We start from the raw sequence: 16,217 nt of genomic DNA, 5'->3' as shown, positions 1-16,217 counted from the left end.
TAGTGTGGTGGGGTTTTGTTTCTGGGAAGCGCAATATGGAAGTTCATTTTTCTTCTGCCAGACCCACCCACTGAAAAATCAGCTTTCCAGTTGATTGCCAGCTTTGATTTGACATTTGATTGATCACCTGTCATCTTGCTGCCTTTGATCTATTCATTCTTGATATATATCAATAAATCACTCACCATGGTAACCCAAGTGCCAATGACGTAAGGCTTGCCCTCTAGATTCTCTTAGCCAGACATGCACAATTATTATCTTGTTTGGCTTTTAATGTAGGCGGGTTTTTTCCCTTCTTTTTTTCTTTGTGTCCTTCATCAGATTAGTTCTCTCAGGAAAACTAATATTTTACATTTTTACTTTAGAAATGGTTTGCTAATTTTTCCTCCTCCCCTCTGAATATTTTCTAGGTGTAGCATATGATATGTGGGACAAAATGTATGGGCAAGTTTAGTGGCATACTTGAATGAACTTTGAAAAGTAGTGCTTGGGATTCATTCAAAGGTAAATGTTATTTCAGAGAAACTGGGACATGCATAACTTTTATAAACTTACATATTTTGCCGTATTCGTATAGGTGTAGGACAATGGTATGCAGGCAGAGTCTTTTGGGACGTGACCAATGAATGTACCTATGCAGGTCGCTAGTACGATTCCTGGCAAGCTGAGATGCCCTTTAACCATAAATAATAGTTAAGCTAGAAATCCATATATATATATGTATGTATGTATGTATGTATGTATTCAGAAGAACTCTCTGATGAGTTGCTATTATTGTTTTATTCACAAAGAGGTTATATCTGAATAAGGCATTAATGTTTTCAACTTGCAGGATAAATAGCTTTTTTTCATGGATGCTGATCATCACAGTGACAGTGCTAGAATTGCTCCTTTTTTCTCTCTGTCAGGAGTATGAGGCTTCATTTTATTTTGTTTTCAAAGTAGAATTTTCAGTTGGAATGTGTGTGGTATCTTTTTGTAGGAGCACCCTATTCATTTTTAGAAACATAGGCTACAGCGTAAGTAAATTTTTGTGAGCAAAGCCCATGCTGTTGTTTCCCGGGATTTCCCTGCTGAGAATACAGTAAGATGGTTTTATTCAGAACGCTACAGTATTTTTGAGAATCTTAATGCTGAGGTAGAAATTTGAATGACCACAATAACATCTCTCCTTTCTTATTCTCATTAAAAAATGTGCATTGCTCTTCAGCGGTGCATTTCCTTGATTATATTTGTCCTCAGATCAATGTTGTTTCAGGTGAGCAAAATACTGCAAATGCAGTCCAGTTGCATCCAGCGTAACTGATTCGAAGTAGGTTTACACATCTGCAGTAGTTCTCCTGCTCTGAAGTTGTATTTGTGTGTTTGGGGGGGATAGGGGGGTTTCAACGAGCAGACGTGCCTGTTGTATGTAGTTCTTAAAACTGACTTTCATTTTCAGGGATAGCACTGAGATTCTGTTTTGTGTGGTGAAAAATACCTCAAAGTGACAGTAGACAGACTGCACAATAAGAAATGAATCGCTCATGAAGGCTGATAGCAAAGCTCCTTATTCCTTTTATTTAAAGGAGTTGCTACATTATATATTACTTAATTTTCACTTTTATTTATTTTCAGTTGTACAAGTTCAAAGGTATCAGTTGCACTGCATTTTGTCTTGATGGCAGCAGAGATATTGAAGAGAAGTTTGCAACTTTTAGCTTCTTTAGATAGTTCACCTCCAACGGAAGAAAAATGATAAGCCTTATGATTCTGGACATGCCTGCTTTTGTCATTGCTTAAAATTAAATACTATGCACAACTGTAAATAATTACTACCATGCACTGACTTTGAAAGCAGATTTCTAGTTTGATTAATGAATAATGTAAAGGTTAGAGAGAACCAGCGAGTGAATCAGAAGTGAAGTCCTGCTGCTAGATGAAAATCTATCTGGAGAAATATATATGGCAATTTTGTCCTTTTCTATTATTAATTTTAAGCCTTGTATTCCTAAGAAATATATTACAGACCATTGTAATGAAACAAGGTAGTGTAATTGGATAAATGGGGCACTATTTATGTTTGATGATGGGGATTTTTGATCCCAAATTACACTTTTAAAGACACTTTATTTCGCATCAGCACTGAAACTACGTCAAATGCATTTTGATCTTTCCAGGGCCGAATCTTTTCTGAATCGTCATTCCTTTTTGAGATCGTCATTTCCATTTCGATAATTCTTGCAGCAGATAGTTACAGCTCTTTATATCAGCCCCCGCTTTAGTACCATACCCCTGTTTACAACAAACAACCCGTTTGTGTGGCAGCTTTCACCCAAATGAATCACAAAGGGCTTTACGAACCGTGGGCCTAATTCTTCCTCTGCTCAGGTGCAAATCAGAAATAGCTTTCCTGGCAGCATCAGTGCAGTTGCAATGAGTACTGTCTGCTCCTGCGAGAAAGAGGAGAGTCAGGCCCAGAAAGTACTTCATCCTTCAATGAAATGCAGCCACCTCTGGGGTAGAAGTCTTGTAACGATTCCATAACAAATGGTAATATATTAACAGAAGGGTGGAAAAAGGGTGGGAACAGAGCAGAATTGCTATTCAGATTTTATTCCTAGGGGTACGAAATAGCTTTCAAACACAATTTCACTGGATTAAACTCTCCTTTCCCCTGCAGCTTGTTTAAATGTGCATATTTTATTTTGTGATCATGAATTGCTAGTTTGCTTTTTTAAAGCCTGCAAAGAGGAATCTGGACTTAACGCCCTTTCCGGCTGCAATTTTGTATTTCTTCTTTTCTTTCTCTCCCAGCTCCAATAGGCTATCTAAGAACCAAAGCTCTGGAAAAGTACAGCAGAAACAGATATCAGTCGCATTTATTTTGTTTATTGGAGCTGTAGAATAACACAGTTTTGGTTTTGGAAGAGTCCTCAGAGAGCAGCAAACAGAAGACGGTTAGCAGTCAGTACTTTAAAGCTGCAGTTTGCACCTTAGTAGTAAAAGGTTATTTAAAACAGAAACATATTTAGGAAGTGAAATTCTGTTTCTTCAGAGAGCAAATGACCAGCAAGGTCCGGTATGTATATTGCTGTGATGAAAGGAAGCGATATATAGATGTATTAATAACCAAGAGTCTTGTGGCTTTTCGAGTATTATTTGTATCCTTTATTATAGGGCAACAGAAGCAGGTTCCAAGCAAGCAGTACTGAATGAAACTGTAGAAATGGCAGCCCTGCTTTGTTTAAACATCCTCCAGAAAAGCAAGTGCACATCAAACCCACCTAAATAGCTCATGCCTGAGAACCTTTCAGTTACTGTGCACATCACCATGCTGACAGATGACAAAAAAGCCAAGGTGTGCACAAACAAGAGGAGCCTTTAAATCCCGGTTAATTAAATATCTTCCAAAATAGGTACTTTTGCAACTAAAGAGGCACCAAAATTAGTCGCCATCTGCGTTAAATTCTGGAATCGGCTACCAAGCCCGAAGCTGCCATGCAATTTTTTCCCGTGTCAAAACTCAGGCCTGAATGGGACAATTTGAAATCACGTTCATTTCAGTTACTGTTTCCTTATTTCAGTTTTACTCTCACATATCAAAGCACAGCATATCATCACTGTATGAAGAGCCGGACTCACCAAGAGTTCAGCCCCTGCGACTGTGATATAAAAGATATTTCCATCAGTAAATGACACCATTTTATAACACTTTTAAAAACCATGTTGATTGTCCGAAATTCTTTTGCATAAATGCTCTCCCTCTTCTGTGCTCTCTGATCGAAAAGCTCATTTTCTTCAAAATGGCAGGATTTTGGTATTCCTCCCGGCACTTTCTCCTCCTGATTTTTGCTCTCATTAGTAGCACCCACCTCCAGTAACTGTTTCCCCTAGGAGAGGTCCCTGGAGTTCCTCCACAGCACAGGCCCAGGCTGAGCCTTTCTCCCGTCGTTTTACTTCCCATCCCGATGAGGACATCACTCCCAGAGAGCAACTCCAGACTTGCGGGGAAAAAAAAAGCTGTCAGTTGCTGTGGCTGCAATTCCCAACTTAGCAGCAGCAGAGGGAATGGAACTGTACTCTATCAATTACAGTTGGAACCAGAGGCTAAACACTTATTGTGTTAAGCTATTGTGCAGATCTTAAGAGCTCAAATGTAAAAAAAATATCATGTCAGCTAGTGGAGGGGAGAATAAGGCCTGGTTCTTCTACTGGATGACGTATTATTAGCAAATGCAAAGTAAAACGATTCAAATGTAATGCCCCTTGGGTTGAGACGTGTGTGTATCGTATTCTGCCTTAAAAAAAGGGAGATCCTACTGTCCTTTCTGCTGTAACAAGCCTTTGTTTTTACCTCTTCTCTGCAAAATGAAAATATTTGTTAAGTTGTACCTCTAAAGCGTGCTCATGCAAGCAGAGAGACATTTTCATCTGTCTCCGAATCTGATACAGGAGTCAATTGGAAACACATTACACTCTCAGCTGAAATCTTACATTTCATTCATGCAAGAGCAGTGATTTTTCATTACCTATTTAATTACAATAATTTGCATGAGAGTGGGTCCAGTTCTGCATCTCTTACTCAGCACTTTGCTTCAGTAGGTAACTGGCCCGTGTAAAGACTGTCTATGTAAGACTGGGCTGTTTAGCCACAAAATTAAATATACATGTTTCTTTACTAATGTTTTGGCTCTGAAGAGGGACCAGATTTTACCATTAAGCTTTAAATCTAGGGAGAGTTCTGCTTGTAACTTGTGTTACTAATGGTTGCATGCTATTCATTTCTAAAGTCTGTACAACTGAGATATTTTGCTTGCTCGGCTAGCTTCACTTCTCAAACACATTCCCATTCTCTGTGTTAATTATCGAACACTGTGTCTTGATACCAGTAGTTGATACGGTCTTTTAAAGAATCCTTTTTTAACGTGCGGTGTTACGTGGTGCACAGGAGCAGCAGCTCTCAAGTAAATGCATGAAGACGGTTTTGCAAATCGGAAGCCCAAAAGTTCCGTGTAGTTTTAGGGACTAAAATCAGTTCTTTCTCATTAAGGTGACCTCTCACTTGAGGCTGTTGGATCTTGGCACCGAGTCACTTTTACATTTATTATCATGTTATAATAACGATTTCTGCAATTCAGAAATACCTTGACAGCGAACAGTCTATTTTTTTAAGGTTTCAAGGAGAAACGCATCATAGAAGCACACTGTTTCCCATTAGATTTACACATCCCTCTTTAACTGTTGCTGGCTTTTCACCCGTTACCTTGTGAGGTTTTTCAGGCAAAAAGAAGTGGAAAAACTGGTCTTATGATCTAAGTGTTGCAGTCAGTGTTTCATTTAAAAAATGAAGAGAATCTTTGTTTCCCTTAAAGAAATGTTTTCCCCCTTTGCCCTAGGAAAAAAAAAAAGTCACAACAATAGCTTAAAAATGACAAGATTAGATTGTGAAAAATACATAGTTTATAATGTGCAGCACCCAATGGTCCCAAGTATTGGTAAAATTCCACAGTTAAAGAGAACAAACAGTCCTAAATGTATTGGAAATAGATCCTCTTCAGGTTTGCAGACATACATACCTGCAAAAAGGAGAGACAAGTGCCTGCCTGGGAGAGAGATGCACCCTTCTTATTGATACAAGCTGGAAAGCTCAGGTTAGAGCAGTTTTTGATTATTCCACTAATATTTGCCCAAATGTTAAAATTCCTGTGATGTTAGGAGTTGTGTTCACTGAAAGTCCCTTGCTAGTCTTTATTTTCTTTAAATCCTCAGCTCCTGGAGTCTGGTGATTATGCAAGTGCCCAATATGCATTTTAAAAGGAAAATTTATTTTAAACTCCTTGCTATGGAGAACTAAGGAGCTTGAAAGTATGCAGCCTAAGAGTTCTTATGCCAGACGAAAAATGCAATGATTCTCAAAGTGACTGTTTTTAACTTCTCATAATTTTCAGCTAGTCTCATGATTTTTGAGGGTGTGCTGATGATTTTTGTATAAGCAAGGTGGGCAATATTGGTTTTGACTTATTCTGATGATGAACTGGTGTTTGTGTCTGTGTATATAATTATATACGTACACACACATAATACCAGTAAACAAAATATACAACATAATGATGGAGTGGAGTTACGTGAATGGTAGCTCTGAATTTGTATTGCTGTCAACAAAGCAGTTTTGAGATCAGACCATCGGTTCTTGAGGAGTGGCTTTCAATTGAAGTTTCGTGGAGATTGTTTTTAGTGGCAATTAAATCTAGAAAGTTAATAGCCAGTAACTGTTCTTTAAAGCCTAAACACTTGCAAGACCTACGAGGAATGCACAGCCTGCCTTTTTTCAGACATAATCAGTCTCAACTGTATTGAAAAAAAAATTACAACTAGCAACATTAATGCTGTATTTTTATTGTATTAATGCAAATGAGATGCTGACTTCTTTCTTTCATCTCCATGGCTTGTATCTATTATAGCTGTATCTTATTGCTTTCTGTGTCTTTTCTCCCTGCGTTCTGTAAACTGCTATTGTCTAATGATACTGAGGCTCATTAAAGTTACTCACGATGCTAAAGAGACTATGGGAAGCGTCCTTAGCTCTAGATGGCTATGGAAAAGCAAAACTACTGAGAATATGGGGAAAAGTAATCCAGATCAACCCTTCCACTCCCATTTTGGGTAACTTAAAATTGAGAGGTCAAACAGGAAGAAAAAACTTGCAGGAAGGACTGTGTGCTGGCAAGAACAGGTCGTTTTTAATGCGCATCCCTACCTGACAAAGATGAAAAGCAATAAAGTTTTAAGGAGCTTTCTGGCTCTTCCTGCATCTCTCTCAAAAGATTCATTTGATTGAAAAGCCTGTTGTGCTTGGTTTTGTGCATGTAAAAGAGAAAAGGGGCAATTTTACGCAAGGCCTAATATTCCAGCACAATATAATCGGAACCCTTTCTGGTTGCTTTTTAAGTCTCTCTGTTCATATAAAATTAAGACCCACTTATCTCAAATTGTAGTAAATCTCATTCAATATTGCTTTCATAACTTAAAAAATGCTGTTAAATATTCCCAAAGCAACTTTGCTGAAGTGATATTTGGTCTGTTTATGTGGAATGAGTGCAGAACGCCTATTGAAAAAGGAGCAGCACACAGCTCTTGTTTTTAATGAAAATAATTAAATTCTCTGGAATACCTTAATAGCAAAGATTTTTTTTCCTAGAGAAACTCTGCTTAGAGGAGATCGGAATGAAAATCTGCACATTGGTGCAGTTTGGTATGTGCAGACAACAAGCTTCTTTCTATCACTCACCCTCCACTTGGACAGCAGTAATTTTTATTTGGTAGAAAGATTTTACTCTGAATTTTCCATGTATAGATAATTTTGTATGAATTACACTGGCAATCACCACCACAATTCATCAGGCCTGCAATTGCCTTTGCACATATAGGGAAGAATTCATTTTCTTCCTGCAGGGTGAGTGGACTTCACAGAAAAGAGCTGGATCTTTTCATGACGTACAGTTTTGTATCGAAGAAACATAACCTTATGCTAGCTGGTATATTGGTCTACCAAAATTAATTTTTTTATGTGTCTTTCAGCCATGTCATAACATTTATAAGCACAGTACAAGTAGCATTAAATTAACATGTGAAAGGTGAAAGAAGCTAAGTAGTTATATTGATCATCTGTATCATTAAATGCTAAAAAAAATTAAAAGCTTTCTAGTGCTTTTGATTAGCTGCATGGTTCCTGCTCGTATGTGTGTGCTTTGTTAGGAAGTGGAGTAATATTTCTTCATGCTTAGCACCTTTCTTCCAAGGTTTTCTTACTAATGCTGTGCACTCCTCAGAATAACCCCAGTGAAGCAGAATATTTTTTCCCCATTTTACAGAAAGGCAAATTGCAGCCAGGAGGTATTAGCTGATTTGCTCAAGGTCAAACAGCATTCACTCCTGATTCCCTGCTCTAGGTACTAGATCCCCTTTCTATCGTCTTCTGGGGAGAAAGCTGCGCTGGAGACTCAGGGCACCCACTTGCCTGCTGGGGTGGGAAGGGGGAGCTGCCCCGCTGGGGCTCCGGGGAGTGGGCTGCGGGGGGAAGCTGGGGAGGCTGGGGAACTGGGGAGGCAGCTTCATCCCGTCCGTGCCACCCGCCGTGCGGAGGAGGCGGCACTTTGCTCATGTTCAGGAGCTCCCAAAAGTGGGAGGACCCATGGTCAGAGAAAGCAGAGCTCTGTTAACTCTGTTAACAAGCCAAGGGCGCTTTACTAGGCAATAGTTTTAAGGAGAATAATTTAAGTTCTTTAACTTGCCTAAATTATCCTCAGATGTGTTTTTGGTCAGTGATAAGTTTCAGGACCAGAGAATTTGGTTACGGTTACCTTTCCTCCCATATACTATTCTACATCTCTTTGTCGGAGCTGGGATCTAACTTTGTATTTCTGACAGTATATAATGCATTGCCCTGAGAAATATGAAAAACCTGGTCTAGGTGTAACTAAACAGGACGTACACCTTTCCCTCCACCCAGACTGCCAGAGGTGGTTGGAAATCTCTGGTAATAAAGTTTGTGGCTCTGATTTTTGTAAGTCAGCTTCTAATGTTAAGAGACTAAATCCTTATGTGGGCATCTAAAGAGGGACCTGGATTTTAAAAAGCTTTTAGCACCACGCAGTTCCCAAGGACCTTCCTCAGTTCCCTCTTTGGTGTAAACAGGAATTGTTAAGCCTCGATCAAGGGCAGTGTTGTTTTTCCAAGGTGGAGATGTATGTATTGCCTATAGAAGAAATATGATGCAAGTAATAGCCTATGGATTCATTAAGGATTGTTTATGTTTATTTTCACACCATATTACCTTTCAGGAATGGTAGTTTCAGCCATTATATTGACAGGAACTCAGAATAAATCTTGGGTAATATAGGGCTAATCTGCCGTACCTGGGAGACCACCTGCTACCCTCTCCAACAGAGGCCAGATCGTTCGGTGCCGAATCACCAGGTAGGGCTTTCTTCTCTGGAGCTGGGGACTTGGGAAGCTCTCCCAGGGCTCCTTTTCATGTGGAAATTAATGCTTGCCTCTATTTCTGAATAGTAGGTTATTGGAGTTCATATGCAAATTCCCAGGATGGGAATTTGTCTCTCTTTGATAATTGATATAATAATATATATTTTTAGTGGTCCAAAGTCCTTGAGCGCAAGCCCTGTATACGTAATTTATGTTTATTTCTTACTGTTATTAACTGTAATTTAGTTGTTGACGCCTTTCATTGCCTTAGATTGAAGGGAGTGTCTCTATCCCATTGCCCCTCCACAAACAATGCCCTTTTAGGGTTCCTTATCCTGAATCCTTGCCCAGACATTTCCTAGCCTGTCAAATACTGTCATTTTATTCCTTACAGATCATTCACAGTACGTCTCCTGTTGCACACACAAATAAGGAACAAATGCAATCAGGATGCATCATCGTTTAGCATAACAAATAAAAGCCGATCTGTGCAGATTTCCCTTAAAGCATCTCTTAATATGTATTGTCAAAATGTCTGAAGATGTCTTTTACTCATAAGCGTTTAATTATTTGTGACAATTAAACTAATATTCAGAGCAGGAAAAAATGAGGGTGTTAAATATTTTCTCTTGTCAAAAGCTAACAAAACGTCACCTGACATAACAAACTCCTCCAATTTTGTATTTCAAACATACCTTATAACTGAAAAAGCACTTGAACAAAATTACAGGGCCCCATTTCACAACTGGGATCCACAAATGGGTTTTGTATTGAATTTGAGGAAATTGTATTTTAAAAACCAGACCAAAATGTAAGGGCACATCATTAAAGTGTACATCAGTAAGGAGCAGCTGAATACTCGATGATTAAAAAAGGAGTTCCTATCAATTTTTAAGTCTGCACTGAAATTCGAGACCAGGGACCCCTCTGACTGACTCAGGGACTCAGACCTGGGTCTTGTAGCCTCAGCCAGTTATGGTTTTACTTGTGCAGGAGGAAAAACAGCGCAAATAACACAGACATGACATAAGTCATCAACCTTTTCTGTGTTCAGAATTATAGATTTTTATTGTTGTTTTTGTCTGACGATCCCTCTAGCCGGATGGATTGTTTGAACCGGAGAGGCAGCATGCTGTGGATGGGGCAGAGCAAGGAGCCAACATGGCTGCCCAGGGCTCAGGGCCTTCACCTGCCCGGCAGCCTTTGAATGCGGGAAAAGTGCAGCTATGTGATAACGAAAAGGGGAAAAGAAACAGGGGAGATCTTGAAAAGAGCAGAAAGCCAATGGAGGCCTTGAGAGCGCTGTTGTATTGTTGCTGGAGAGCGGCATAGCCCCGGGCACGGCAAAAACATCTATATTATGGGCACAACAGTTCCCGTAGTCCGGATTGTTTGGGCTTTTCTGTTGAGAGGTTTGATTTCTACTGGTTCTAATGTTTCCAGTTCTGAGCTGCTCAGAGCAACCATTTCCATTACCAAAATCTGTGTTTCCTTTCTTAAAACGTTCTTCCTGTAATTTGGGGTAGGATGTTATTTGGCAAAAAATTAAATATGTACATCAGGGTTTATTTCAAAGCTGTGGGACCACTGTGCTTTCTGGCAGTGACGTGAACATTTTTCAGAGCTATCTTCTGCTTTCCCTGAGAAAATCCACCCAAATTTGTCTGACTTACAAAGTCTGAAAGTTGCTGTTGCCAAAGAATTTTTAGAAGGTGACACAGCATTCTCCGACGTGCCATCTCCACCGCGCACGCTCTGTTCTCAGTTTCTCTTTTTCAATTACATTCCCCTAAAATATGTTTTAACTGGGGATAAGTAGGGCAATTGCTTTCCCTGCTGCAGGGACAGCGAGGGTCTGAGCAGTCAGAGGAGGATGAGGAAATGGTCTGTGTTGTGTGTTTTAGCTGGAGCCCAGGCCCTGAGGTGCGAAGCAGGGAAATTTAGGAAGCAGAACATGGACAAGCAGGGGTAAGGACAGGAGCTGAGAGCATAAAATTATCAAATATCTGTAGAAAACGGCAGTAAAAATGTATACTTGACTCCATCGCCCGGTCAACGTAAAGCATGATATTCAGCACCAGCTCTCGCAGTGAATGCATGGAGCGGTTTCTGGCTGGCTAAAGATCTGGGTAGAAATAACGGTTGTTCCACACGTGCAGTTCCTAGCTTCCCTCAGCCTGCTCCTTCAAAAGCCTGGCTGGGCCCTGGCTTCACCGCAGGCAGGGATGGATGCGGGGAGGAAATGAATCTGCCTCAGCTGGGGGAAAAGCTCCATCAGTAGGGCCGCTGCCGGGCTGGTGGCGGGAGCGTGAGGAGCCTCCAGGCTGCGGCGGGGCCTTTATCCTTCTGTGTGGAAAAAGTAGAGAAATGCGCTTAAAATTTGCCAGAGCTGTGCCCCTCCATCTGTCAAATGGCGGTGGCAATGTCCCATCCCCGAGGCGTTGTGCAGGCCGGTGCAGAACACCAGCGAAACGAGGAAAATCCCGATTCCCTGCTAGGAGTCTGGAGGAGACGCGGGTAGCGAGGCTCGGGGCCACCCCTCGGCTGGTGAAGACGAATCAGACCTATTGAAGAGGTCAGGCAGCGCACCGAGAGGTTCGTGGAAGCCGTATAGAATGTATAATAATAATTTATATGGGGCAGTTGGGAGGTATGGGTGTGCCGAGCTGCCGGAGCTGCCTGGTCAGCAGGCTGGGGCGGCGCGGGGCCGGGGCAACATGGAAATTACTGGCAGTTAAGAATCTGTTGTACAAAAGTGAGCAGCTCGGAGAAAATACAAAGAATAATGCCAGGAGTTTCAACCACAGATATCTGTTTAGATAAAAAGGGCCTGTTCATCTGAGATCTCTTCTCATGCCGCAACATGCAAATTGCGAAGGGCTGATCCCTGGGTCGCTGTGCGAGTAACTGCCAGTCACTGCAGCGGGCACTGGGCCTTTGTGGCTCTGACTTTTGTTTTACTTGGGGCAAGGGGTTTTGTTTTATTTCATTTGCTGCCCCGTAGGGGATTTTTTATAGAAACCGAATCTTTCTGTCTGGAAGCCGGTGACAAAACTTGAACCAGGAACAGCAAGAGCAGAGCAGGTCGCTTTGTACAGTTGTACAGTTTTCTGTCACCTCCCAAATTTGTACATTAAATAACTAAAATCCCAAGAATGTTAATCTAGAAAACAGTCACCCTTGCATTACTCTTTCTCTGTTTCTGTGAACTTATTAGAAGTTTTATAAACTTGTGATTTGGGTTAAACAGAGGTAAATCATTTGGAGAAATATTTGCAGGGGAGCAGAGGGATGTTATGATGCCATCAACATCTGGGTTTCCACTTGTTTGGATTAGGGACATTTTACCTTAATCATTCCCAAACATCTCTGCTAAAATCCCTTCTTTCATTTTTTATCACCTATGAGGTATAGCCAGGCAGGTTTTCAATTTGTGTGTGTCTGTGTGTTAGGGTAAAGTGCTGAAATTTGTTGTTACAGTGAGTACACGAACAGCCTCATTTTTGTATTTGTCCTCATTCATTATAATTGTTTGGAAACATTTTGAATCAGTTAAAATGCACTATTTTCAATATACAAAGTATGTACAGGGGAACAAGGGAGTGATTATGAGTTTCTCCAAGGAAATAAGCATCTCTTAGCCATCATCCTACAACTGGGAAAGTTCTAATACATGACATCTATATAATTTAACCTAATAATTTATTTTTTTTTTTACAGTGATGTAATGGGGAGAGTGACCTGGACTTTGTAAAAGTTCCCCTACTTACTACAGATTCCCAAGGGCAATGTAACATTCTAGACAGTGTTTTATATGCCCTGATTAAAATGTAACATATTTTTGCATTTCCTGTGCAGTGACCTGTTAGTGCTCATAGACAGAACACTTAAAGAACAGTTACAAGGAGACATTTCCAAATGTGCCTAATATGCACGAGTTTTTATAACATTCTTATTTCATTTGAAATTGCAGCTACAGCAGGAACCATTCAGACGGCGCATTGATTTAACTTTTTAATCCACTGTTTTGCTACGTCAAGTAAAATAAATGTTTGTTTTTAGCTCCGGTTTTTTGCATCGCTAAAACTCATAACTACTTGCTTTAAGCTTGGGATTCTAAAGGGAGCTACATTATCTGAGATTTAAAGCTTGCTTTTTGTAGCTGCTTTCTCACAACTCCCCCAAGAAAAAAAAAAATACAAAAGTACAACTTTAGCAAAAAGGGCTTTTATATCTCTATCAATTATAGAAACACCAGCTGCAGTAGATTGCAAATGTGTTTGGCTGATTGTGATGTTGTGTGGGGAAAACTGTCACAAGGAGCTGGATCCTGTTCTCCCTGACACACCGGGATGTCGCACAGATCCCCGGGCTGCAGCCGGCACTTCTGTCAAAGCTGGAGTGGGCAGGAGCAGGATCCGGCTCTGAGATTGCCAAACTGCACGCTGCCAAATCTAACGCTGTACTTGTACGCACGTCCTGGCGCTAGGAAAAAATATGGAGCTGTTGAATGTGAACCCAAGTGCTAACCACGTGCCATTGTGCATACTTGTGTTTTGCTGTGAGCTGAGGCAAAAGCCGCACCAATACATCTGCAACCTGGGCCAGAAACCTCTGGGGAGGATCACTGCAGTTGTTGTTGTTCTTTATTTTTTTATATCCAAGACATTTGTTTACTTTTACTTTCACAAAGAACAAAGTGGGGGGAAAAGGCAGCACAGAACAAAAATTGTTTGACCAGCCCATAAAGGTAAAGTGGCTGGAAGTCATGAAGAAAAGAAATGCGACATCAAGACAGCAATGCAAGATGGGCGATTTAGCATTTTTGGTGGTGTTGAGGTCAGGAAAAATTAATGTATCAACGTATGTGTGGGTTATATCACTCCGCTGACATCTTGGGGTAAAAGGGTGGCAAGGTAAGGGCGTTCAGCTGCTGGCGTCTTGGTTACTGTGTCATTTCTCTTACTGTGCTTTGGGTGGCTCTGGGAGGATGCAAAGAGAAACTGGCATAGCAAAGTTCTGAGTATAGTTTATAGTGAAAATGCAGTTTTCTATTTTCATTTAATCCCAGGAATGTTGGCATTTTCCAGGCTGTCAAACAAATGAATGCACTGGAGGACAGTTAGATGTGTCTGTCTAGTTCATCTATCTAATCTACCTCATTTCTAATGTGCCCATCACTATGGTGTCTAGGCGGAAAGTATCTGCCCTGATTTTGCTTTTTGTCTTTATTGGCTGTGGTAACTTAATTGAATCCTAAGAGCTTTCAGATTCGTCTGCAAAAATAACAACAAAAACATTATCAGAATAATGATTCATTTTTGCACTCTTACTCAGAATTTCCCTTTTCTCTTCTGAGTATATTTTGCTAGTTGATTATTGTTGCCATATCTAGAAAAGGGTATATTTTAGAGGTGTTGTATTAAATTGGAGTTTTACCTGAGTCAGCAGTGACTCAAAACTTCATTTGGCTTCTAAAGTGAATTCACTCATGTCCTCTAACTTCCTTCTCCTTTTCTCTGCAGAAGCTGACTTCATTTACTAAGCCACCCACTTTAGCAGCTGCATCTGTTCTGTGACCCTTTACCATATAAAACATAGGTAAAGGTAATAAAAAGTAATAGAAATTGTGGTTTCAAAAATTATATCTTCATTTGGAAGCCCTGGTTTCTGTTAAATTTAATTACTTCTCTCTCTGCCAATTAGGTAAAAATGCATCGTAAGACATAAGTGAGCAGTTTTTCAAAAGCAGAGGCCTGAGGTCTGTGCTAAGGGGAGAAAAAATCCCGCTGTTGATTAGCTATAACCGTGCACATGGTTATTGCGATCTGCACACACACGTGGGGAGGATGTGCTGCAGCGGGGCACCGTGGTGCTGCCAGCGTGCACACTCATCCCACCAGTGTGAGTGGTCACAGTAATTTCAGAAACATGTCTGCTGGGCATGCAGTGGCATCTGCACGGTTGTGTGCCACCTTCTGCTTTTGAAAAATGTGGCCTAAGTAGTAATCAGTCTGCAGAAGTCAATAAACTCTCGTGTTGAAGGGGCCGAGTAACCAGCATGGTGCTCACTGAGGGAAAGACTTCACTGAAAATGCTGCAAATGTAGCTTTTTCTCAGCTGTAATTGAATTTGATCTCAGCTGTACAGTTACATACAGCCCCTTTTCTACTCCTCTCCTACGTGTACTGAAAGTGTCTTTATAAACCTACCCCTCAAAGATAATTTCATTGAGAGCCAGACGTTTCATACGTGACAGTGATTTCTAATCCCATCTGGACTGGCAGATCGCAGATTCCCAGCCCGTGGCCTCAGCATGTAACATGAGTTCACACAAAAAACACAGTAAACCATCGGTCTGACTGTTCGGCTAGTCCTGGAGTGATCGAGTAAGAGACGATTACTCTTTGCAAGATTTAATTTGATCTTCCAGGTATTTGCAGTGGACCGAAATATGGACATGATTACATTTCACAGATTCTTGTGTGATTTTGAACAAAAATTATTAGCAGAGCTGGCTCAGCAAGGAATTTCTGATGTAATCTATACCAGTTACAAGCAAGGGGTGTGGTAATAGGGAAAGAAAAAGGAGGGCTAAGTGTTTATCCCGGTTGACTGAGACAGAAAACAGGACTGGCAGGATGACAAACTGGCATAACCTTACACTAGAAAGTGCAACGATTTCAACAAAAGTTCCAGCCATAATGTGCGGCTTTTAAAAGAGCCAGGCACAGGAGTGGACAGTTTCTTGGTGCATCCTTCAGCATAGCTAAAGCAGACAGGGCTAAGATCTGTATCGTACAGTTTCTTTAGGCGCTAAGGCAGTGTATATGTTAAATAAGTGTTAGGAACTGGTTTTCAGGGATTTGGGAGTGGGGTTGGTAGAAGAGACATATGAAAAATATATTGATGTTAGATACCTGACCACTTAATTTCCCCAGTAACAGTACTGTAAAACATTTTTTCATCAGCTCTGTTAGGAACAGTGACAGATGAACCTTAAGCATTTCTGAGGTTTTCCGTAGCTCGGATATAAATACTTCATACTTCTCTGAAGCTTTCAGGATACTACATAAATAACAGAATTTCCCAAGCTCATATTCCCACCTTCCCTGTGATGCAGACATTTTTCCTTACCCGTTTCCTCTGTGGGTGAGCTGTGGCACAGAGAGGTTTAATGATTCAGCAATAGGGTCAGGAATACAGTTCAGGATTTCTGGCTCATCACAATGGCCTCCAAGAGATTACATGGT

General features: G+C 40.7%; 1 protein-coding gene across 6 annotated transcripts in view; it reads left to right on the top strand.

Annotated features, from left to right (window-relative positions):
* Positions 1-16,217, top strand: part of TSHZ2 (teashirt zinc finger homeobox 2) — a 225,389-nt gene that overhangs the window by 1,633 nt on the left and 207,539 nt on the right. The window lies entirely within an intron of this gene.

Source organism: Balearica regulorum, chromosome 16 (genome assembly GCF_011004875.1).
Source record: "Balearica regulorum gibbericeps isolate bBalReg1 chromosome 16, bBalReg1.pri, whole genome shotgun sequence".
Classification (NCBI taxonomy): domain Eukaryota; kingdom Metazoa; phylum Chordata; class Aves; order Gruiformes; family Gruidae; genus Balearica; species Balearica regulorum.
The sequence above is the reverse complement of the archived record's forward strand: the minus strand, read 5'-3'. Positions and strand labels throughout refer to the sequence as shown.